The sequence below is a fragment of the Octopus bimaculoides genome, chromosome 28, assembly GCF_046866305.1.
Source record: "Octopus bimaculoides isolate indiv1 chromosome 28, ASM4686630v1, whole genome shotgun sequence".
Lineage (NCBI taxonomy): Eukaryota > Metazoa > Mollusca > Cephalopoda > Octopoda > Octopodidae > Octopus > Octopus bimaculoides.
Genome location: NC_142955.1, coordinates 9,206,501 through 9,214,000, shown reverse-complemented (window position 1 = coordinate 9,214,000; position 7,500 = coordinate 9,206,501). Strand labels below are relative to the sequence as shown.

Below are 7,500 nucleotides of genomic sequence, written 5' to 3'. Positions count from 1 at the left end.
GTGACAGTCATGGTTGGCTTGGTTTCCATCATATTTACCTGGATTAACAGATATCAATAAAGCAGGAGATGAAACTGATTCTTAACCTGACAAATGCTGTAAATCTCTCAACATTCCAATATAATCCACACAATTATCATACACAACATTGATTAAACTTGGAAAGCTTATCAAAAGATGGGCTTCCATATAATCACACTGATACACAGCATGTTGAGAGGATCGTTATTATTTGTTCCTGATTGAGATAATAAAGATTGGTTAATGAATAAGCTTAATTAATGAAAGGTAGGTTCATCTTAATTATATTCAATATAAGGGACAGTGTTTGGGTAGCAATGAGAAAGATGTGTTTGTATAAAAAGGGGTTTGGCAGGTGAAGTGTGTTTTGTTTTGTGTTAGGTGAGGAGATATAACTTGGTGTAGTTTATTATGAAGTATTGGGGGTTTAATGAGGTGGATTAGGAAATATTGGTGGGGTGATTAATGACATTCTGGTGACTCATCATCATCAGAATGATCCTCCACCCCCTCCTTGGTCTATGAAATAATGACTGTTACTCTATTGAACCCAGAAGGAATGAAAAGTAAAAATGATCTTCTTTGGGATGTCAGCTCTTTGAATATACATGGACTAAACAAGAACATATTTTTGGAAAAAGCTGGATAAGGCTATGTTGTTGTTATTGGTGTTGTTGTTGACAACAAAGTTTATAAAGAGAAAACCAGATAATTGCAAATATTTCAACTGTAAAATTAAATTGAAATTAATACAAAGACTCTCATAATAATTATATTAGACTTTAATCTAATTGTGTTAGTATTTATATACACATGCATACACATATATGAATGAATGTGTATAATATGTACACAAGGATGCACATATGTATATTTATACATCCATATGTATGTATGATCATCATTTTACCCCCACTTCCCATGCTGGAATGGGTTGGATGGTTCAAAGAATATTTTGCCTGAAGTTAGATTTTCTGATTTTCTTTCTACAGCTGGATACTCTTCCTGACACCAACCACTGCACAAAGTGCACTGGGTGCATCTTATGGCACCATTACTGGAGACGACTGCCATGTCCTTGACAAAACTAAAAGTTCCCCCTCAATTTCTGGGCTTCACATATACCTTGGGATGAGTGTAATAAATATATGGAAAGGAGGGGTTGAGTGTTGGGGAGAGAGTCAGGGAGGTCCAGTAACATCCCGAGTTTCATTGGAAGAATGGTGAAGAGAAGAGATTTACAATAAGATAGTAGAGTAAAAAGAAGAAGAGAGAGTGATTGAGAGATGAAAGATAGGGGTAGGGGTGATAGGGGTATGGCAGTAGGGACACAGGTGACAGTGACATGGGTGATATGAAGGATGTGTGATATTGGAAGTCATTGATAAGTTATGTGTCTTAGAGGGGTGAGTGAGGGGGGTGTGATAAATATGAGAGGGTAGCAAAAGGGCTGAAGGTGTAGACTATGTGAGTATATGTGTAATGTATTTTTTATTAATATTTCGCAGAACTAACAGAGTGACTCAAGATCTGAGAGTTTCATGTGTTGACACTCATCAAACTAGTTCTTTGGAGGTCTGGGAATATACCTCAAAAGAACCAGTTGTATAAATGCCAATAAATGAAACTTTCGGATCTTGGGTCACTTTGTTACTTCTGCTAAATATTGATATAAATATATACGAGGGTCATAGCCCAACTAATTAGGAAGCGAGTCAGTTTAGATGAGACGCAGTTTGGGTTCGTTTCAGGGAAAAGCACCACTGTTGCTATATTTCTGGTAAGACAGCTGCAGGAGAAATACCTAGCCAAAGATAAACCTCTGTACCTGGCTTTCATTGACATGGAGAAAGCCTTGACAGGTCCCCTGCTCCCTTATTTGGTGGTCAGTGAGGAAACTAGGGATAGATGGGTGGTTAGTGAGAGCTGTGCGAGCCATGTACAGGGACGCTGTCAGTAAGGTGAGGGTTGGCAATGAGTATACTGAAGAATTCCGGGTTGAGGTAGGGGTCCACCAAGGTTCAGTCCTCAGCCTCCTCCTATTTATCGTAGTCATCCAGGCAATAACACAGGAATTCAAGACGGGATGCCTGTGGGAGCTCCTCTATACTGATGACCTTGTCCTAATTGCTGAGTCACTATCAGAACTAGAGAAGTTTCAGGTGTGTAAGCAAGGACTAGAATCGAAGGGCCTTAGAGTCAACCTAGCTAAAATCAAAGTCCTAATAAGTAGCAAGGTAGACAAAACCCCTTCAGGTAGATGGCCCTGCTCGATCTGTAGAAAAGGCGTAGGTAGAAACTCCATAAGATGTACCCAGTGTAAGCTATGGATACATAAGAGGTGCAGCAATATCAAAGGAAGGTTAACTAGCAGGATAGTATTTGTATGTGGCAGATGCTCAGGAGCAATAAACACTGAAAATATGCAGAAAACAGCCTTTTCCACTCTCCAGGGAGAAAAACTAGAAGTAGTTGATAGCTTCCCCTATCTAGATGACCAAGTTTGTAATGGGGGAAGGTGTGCTGAAAGTGTAGCTGCTAGAATAAGAATAGCCTGGGTAAAGTTCAGAGAGCTCTTACCTCTGCTGGTGACAAAGGGCCTCTCACTCAGAGTAAAAGGCAGGCTGTATGATGCATGTGTACAAACAGCCATGCTACATGGCATTGAAACATGGGCTGTGATTGCTGAGGACATGCGTAAGCTCGCAAGAAACGAAGCCAGTAGGCTCCGATGGATATGTAAAGTCAGTGTGCATACTCGACAGAGTGTAAGTACCCCGAGAGAAAAGTCGGACATAAGAAGTATCAGTTGTGGTGTGCAAGAGAGACGATTGTGCTGGTATGGACATATGGCAAGAATGGATGAGGATAGCTGTGTGAAAAAGTGCCACACCCTAGTGGTTGAGGGAACCTGTATAAGATGTAGACCCAGGAAGACCTGGGATGAGGTGGTGAAGCACGACCTTCGAACTTTTGGCCTCAACGAGGCAATGAGTAGTGACCAGGACCTTTGGAAATATGCCGTACATGAGAAGACCCGGCAAGCTGGAGCACTGCCTTTAGTCAAACAAATCAACTTCAGGACTTATTCTTTCTAAGACCAAAACTTATTCCATTGGTCTCTTTTGCCAAATTGCTAAATTACGGGAGATGTAAACATACCAATATTGGTTGTCAAGCTATGTTGATGGGACAAAGAGAGACATATAAATAGATACATAAATATATATGACAGGCTTCTTTCAGTTTCCGTCTACTAGATCCACTCACAAGGTTTTGGTTTGCCCAATGTATCATGCAGTGGGACTGAACTCAGAACCATGCTTCTTACCACACAGCCATTCTTGTGCCCTTGCCCCACTGCTTCTAATTCTTGTCACTTCCTCCTTTACCTTGTCTCTCATAATATATATATATATATGTTATGTATGTGTGCGTATGTATATATATATATATATATATACACATACGCACATATATATTGTGTTCCTTTATTTGTTTCAGTCATTTGACTGCAGCCATGCTGGAGCACTGCCTGTAGTCAAATAAACGAACTCCAGTACTTATTCTATCAGTCTCTTTTGCCAAATTGTTTAGAGATGGGGATCCAAACACATCAAAATCAGTCGTCAAGCAATGGTGGTGGGGACAAACATAAACACACATATATATACATATCTATCTGTCTATTTATATATATATATATATATATATATATATATATATATATCTTCTTCAATGGTAAGAACTATATCCAAATTAAAGGCACGGCTATGGGGACGAGGTTTGCCCCCGTTTATGCGAATTCGGTGATGGGTTACTTGGAACAAAAACTCTACCAGGAAATAGAGGAGAGATATAACACCGAATTTAGGAAGCTTATAGAAAAAGCATGGAAGAGATACCTGGACGATTGCTTCATAATCTGGACCAAACCTCAAAGCATTATGGAGGAATTTAACACCCTCCTGAACAACCTACACCCATCCATCCAATTCACAAAGGAGATGAACAGTAGCAAATTACCATTTCTAGATATAATGGTAATTAAAAAGAACACCGCCATTACCACAGATATATATTACAAACACACAGACACACACCAATACTTGAACTTTAAATCGTGCCATCCACCCCATACAAAACGCAACATACCATACTGCCTAGCCAGGAGAATATGTACTATTGTAGAGGATATAGAGACCAGAAATCAACGCCTGATGGAACTGAAAGAATTTCTGGTGAAGCAAAAATACCCATCACGACTCATAGAAAATGGTATTCAGCGGGCTTCGAAAATACCCATACAACAACTGAGGACACCGCAAAGAAAAGACAAACAGGAAAAGATCATTCCATTTATAGTGACACAAAATCCATGCCACCAGAACATCTTTAATATCGCCAAAGCGAACTTACCGATCCTTGCACAAAGTAAGGAATTGAGAAATATCATTACAGATCAAAATATAACTCTCAGTAAGAGACAACCTAAAAACTTGAAAAAACTATTAACAAAGGCAAGGTTTGACCTCAGCAACAAAAATCAAACATTCACTGTATCCAAATGCAATGATAGCCGATGCGGCACATGCTGATCAATCCATACCGGCCCATATATGAACACAAAAACAGGGAAAATATTCACCAATGCGAACATGAACTGCAAAAGTAGAAATCTAATCTACTGCATCAAATGCCCTAATTGTGAAGAATTGTACGTTGGCCAGACAGGTAATGCACTATCGGAACGCTCACGGGTACATCGACAACAGATTAAAAACCCAGAAGTCCGCCAAATACCACTGAGTAACCATCTAGCAACATGTGGTCATCAAACTTTTATTATATTTCCATTCCATAAACTTTACAACCGGAATGAAATTGAAAGAAAATGCAAAGAAAAGGACTTTATTAAGAAATTCAAACCCACTCTTAAACAATGATTAAATCCATCTCACTTGGGGTTTAAAAATCTTATCCCTGTAACCAAAACACAAAAAATCTCTCAGATATCATCATTTCTATAAATAGATTTGGCATCATTTCTAAGAACAGCCAAACACCTACTGCAGTTTAAAAATCTTATCCCTACAACCCACACAAAACAATAAATTAAAATATCATCATGTCTAAAAATAGATTTAACATCAATTCTAAAAATAGCCAGACACCTACTGCTGCCATCCAAAGGAATTGGTATAAAAGACAGAAAACCAGCCAACTTATTACAGTCTGTTAAAGATTGTCATACCGGCCATGACGAAGGGAAATAGCCCTGAAACTCGAGTCGCCTTTATATATATATATTTATATTTATATATTTATATATTTGATCCTTTATATTGAACACTCAATATTTCATCTACATTCAATACTTTATTTCATGGTGCCATCCATTTTTATTTTATTTTATATTATATATTGTATATTATATTATATATTGTATATTCCATATTCTATACCCCACATTAGTTCTGCAGGAATATAAATAAAACATAAAAAACAGACAGTGTTGGAACTCTTTTAAGCAAAATAATATATTCCTCTATACACAATCATACAAAAAAATCCACCTTTTTTTGTATTTATTTTTACTCGCATATATATATATATATATATATATATACATATAGGGCTTCTTTCATTTCCGTCTACCAAATCCTCTCACAGGTCTTTGGGTGGCCTGAGGCTATAATAGAAAACACTTGCCCAAAGTTTCACGCAGTGGAACTGAACCTGGAACTATGTGGTTGGGAAGTAAGCTTCTTACCACACAGCCACTTCTATCTATCTATCTATCTATCTATCTATCTATCTATATATATATATATATATATATATATATATATATATATATATATATATATGTATATGTAAATGTCTATATATATATATATATATATATATATATATATACCACAGATTCACAAACCAAAAGATCCTGACTCCATGCAGATTTATAGTGGCAGAGCTGATGCTGAGAATGGCCAATGAGTTGGTGTTGACAACAACAACAGAAGCACAATGGCAGAGACCAAATGAGTGTTGTTGAGACTAGAGCCTTAAACAGCTGAAAAAGTGGCAGGGACAACTACAGCAGTTGTTGCAGACTTAATAATATAGACAAGGGGAAGAATGATGAAGGAGGGAAGAATGATGAAAGAGGGAAGAATGATGAAAGAGGGAAGAATGATGAAAGAGGGAAGAATGATGAAAGAGGGAAGAATGATGAAAGAGGGAGGAAATGGATGAAGAGGAGGCATGTAAATAAAAACTGGGTCTACATTGATGGAAAATAAGTTGGAAAACAGCCTCAGAAGATCTGACCTCTGTGGCTGTGTTTAAAATCGAAAGTGGTCAACCAGATGACATAAGATGTAGAATGACTGGAAGACATTTGAAATCTGGGGGATCCTTTCTCTCTACATGTGTAACCCCTGCCAATGTCTTCCACATAGAAAGAAAGAAATGGTTGAAGAGGAAGAAGAACAAGATGAACACAGCAACAATGATGACAAATGTACTCCAGTACTTGACTGGTTCTTTATCAATCATAATATAAAGTAAAGCTGACCTCACTAGGTATTGAACCCAAAGCACCAGAACCAATACTGGAAGCAGTTTTTAATAAAATGTGTTAATGCCTTTGCCAACTGATCCCTTTTTACATGAATAAGTTCACTTGTATTACTGTTTGATTTCTATGAATATATTATTGCTTGAGAGAGCATCATTAGAGAAACATAGCCAGGTAATAACAAATGATTGATTACATTACACACAGGTGTATGTTCATTGGTATATCTGATGTTACCTTGGAATTGTTTAATTTTTAGACAATTCTTTTGGTTAACTTGAAGAAATATACAAATTTATAACATAGATTATTATTTCAAATACAATATTTCAATGTAATTAATAGAAATATATTAAATATATAGTCTTTTAAAATTTAATAGGATGTTTAACTTTTATAATGCCAAAATACAATTTATAAAGTTGAAATATTAAAACATTAAAATTATTTTCATAAACTGTAAATATATTTGAAATAAAAGAAATATATTTGATTAAAATATATTAATACTATGGTTTCTATTTTTGATGTTTAACTAAAAGCCATGACCCTCCCATAAATTGTCATTATTGAATATGTTTTAGGGACTTTGTTGTTGGTCTTTATATTAATCTCAGACAATGTGAAGTAATCCTCAGAAGCCATCCATCTGGTAAATAATATTGAAGATGGTGAGAAAACATATTTAATGCATTGCACATTAAAATGTTGATGTAGGATAAAGATGTGCTGAGAGAGAAAATGTATGTTGTCACCAAATTGTTTAATATTTAAACAATTCTTCTTGTTTGCTTCAAGATATTAAATAGAAATGAAATCACCAGAACAATTTCATTTATATTCAAAGTTTAATATTAAAATTTTTAAAAATCAATTTAAAACATTTGATTGAAAAGAAA

The 7,500-nt window shown here is 36.2% G+C and overlaps 1 protein-coding gene across 1 annotated transcript in view; it reads right to left on the bottom strand.

Moving 5' to 3' along the window:
• The window catches only part of LOC149130513 (uncharacterized), a 193,239-nt gene that overhangs the window by 185,163 nt on the left and 576 nt on the right, over positions 1-7,500 (bottom strand). The window lies entirely within an intron of this gene.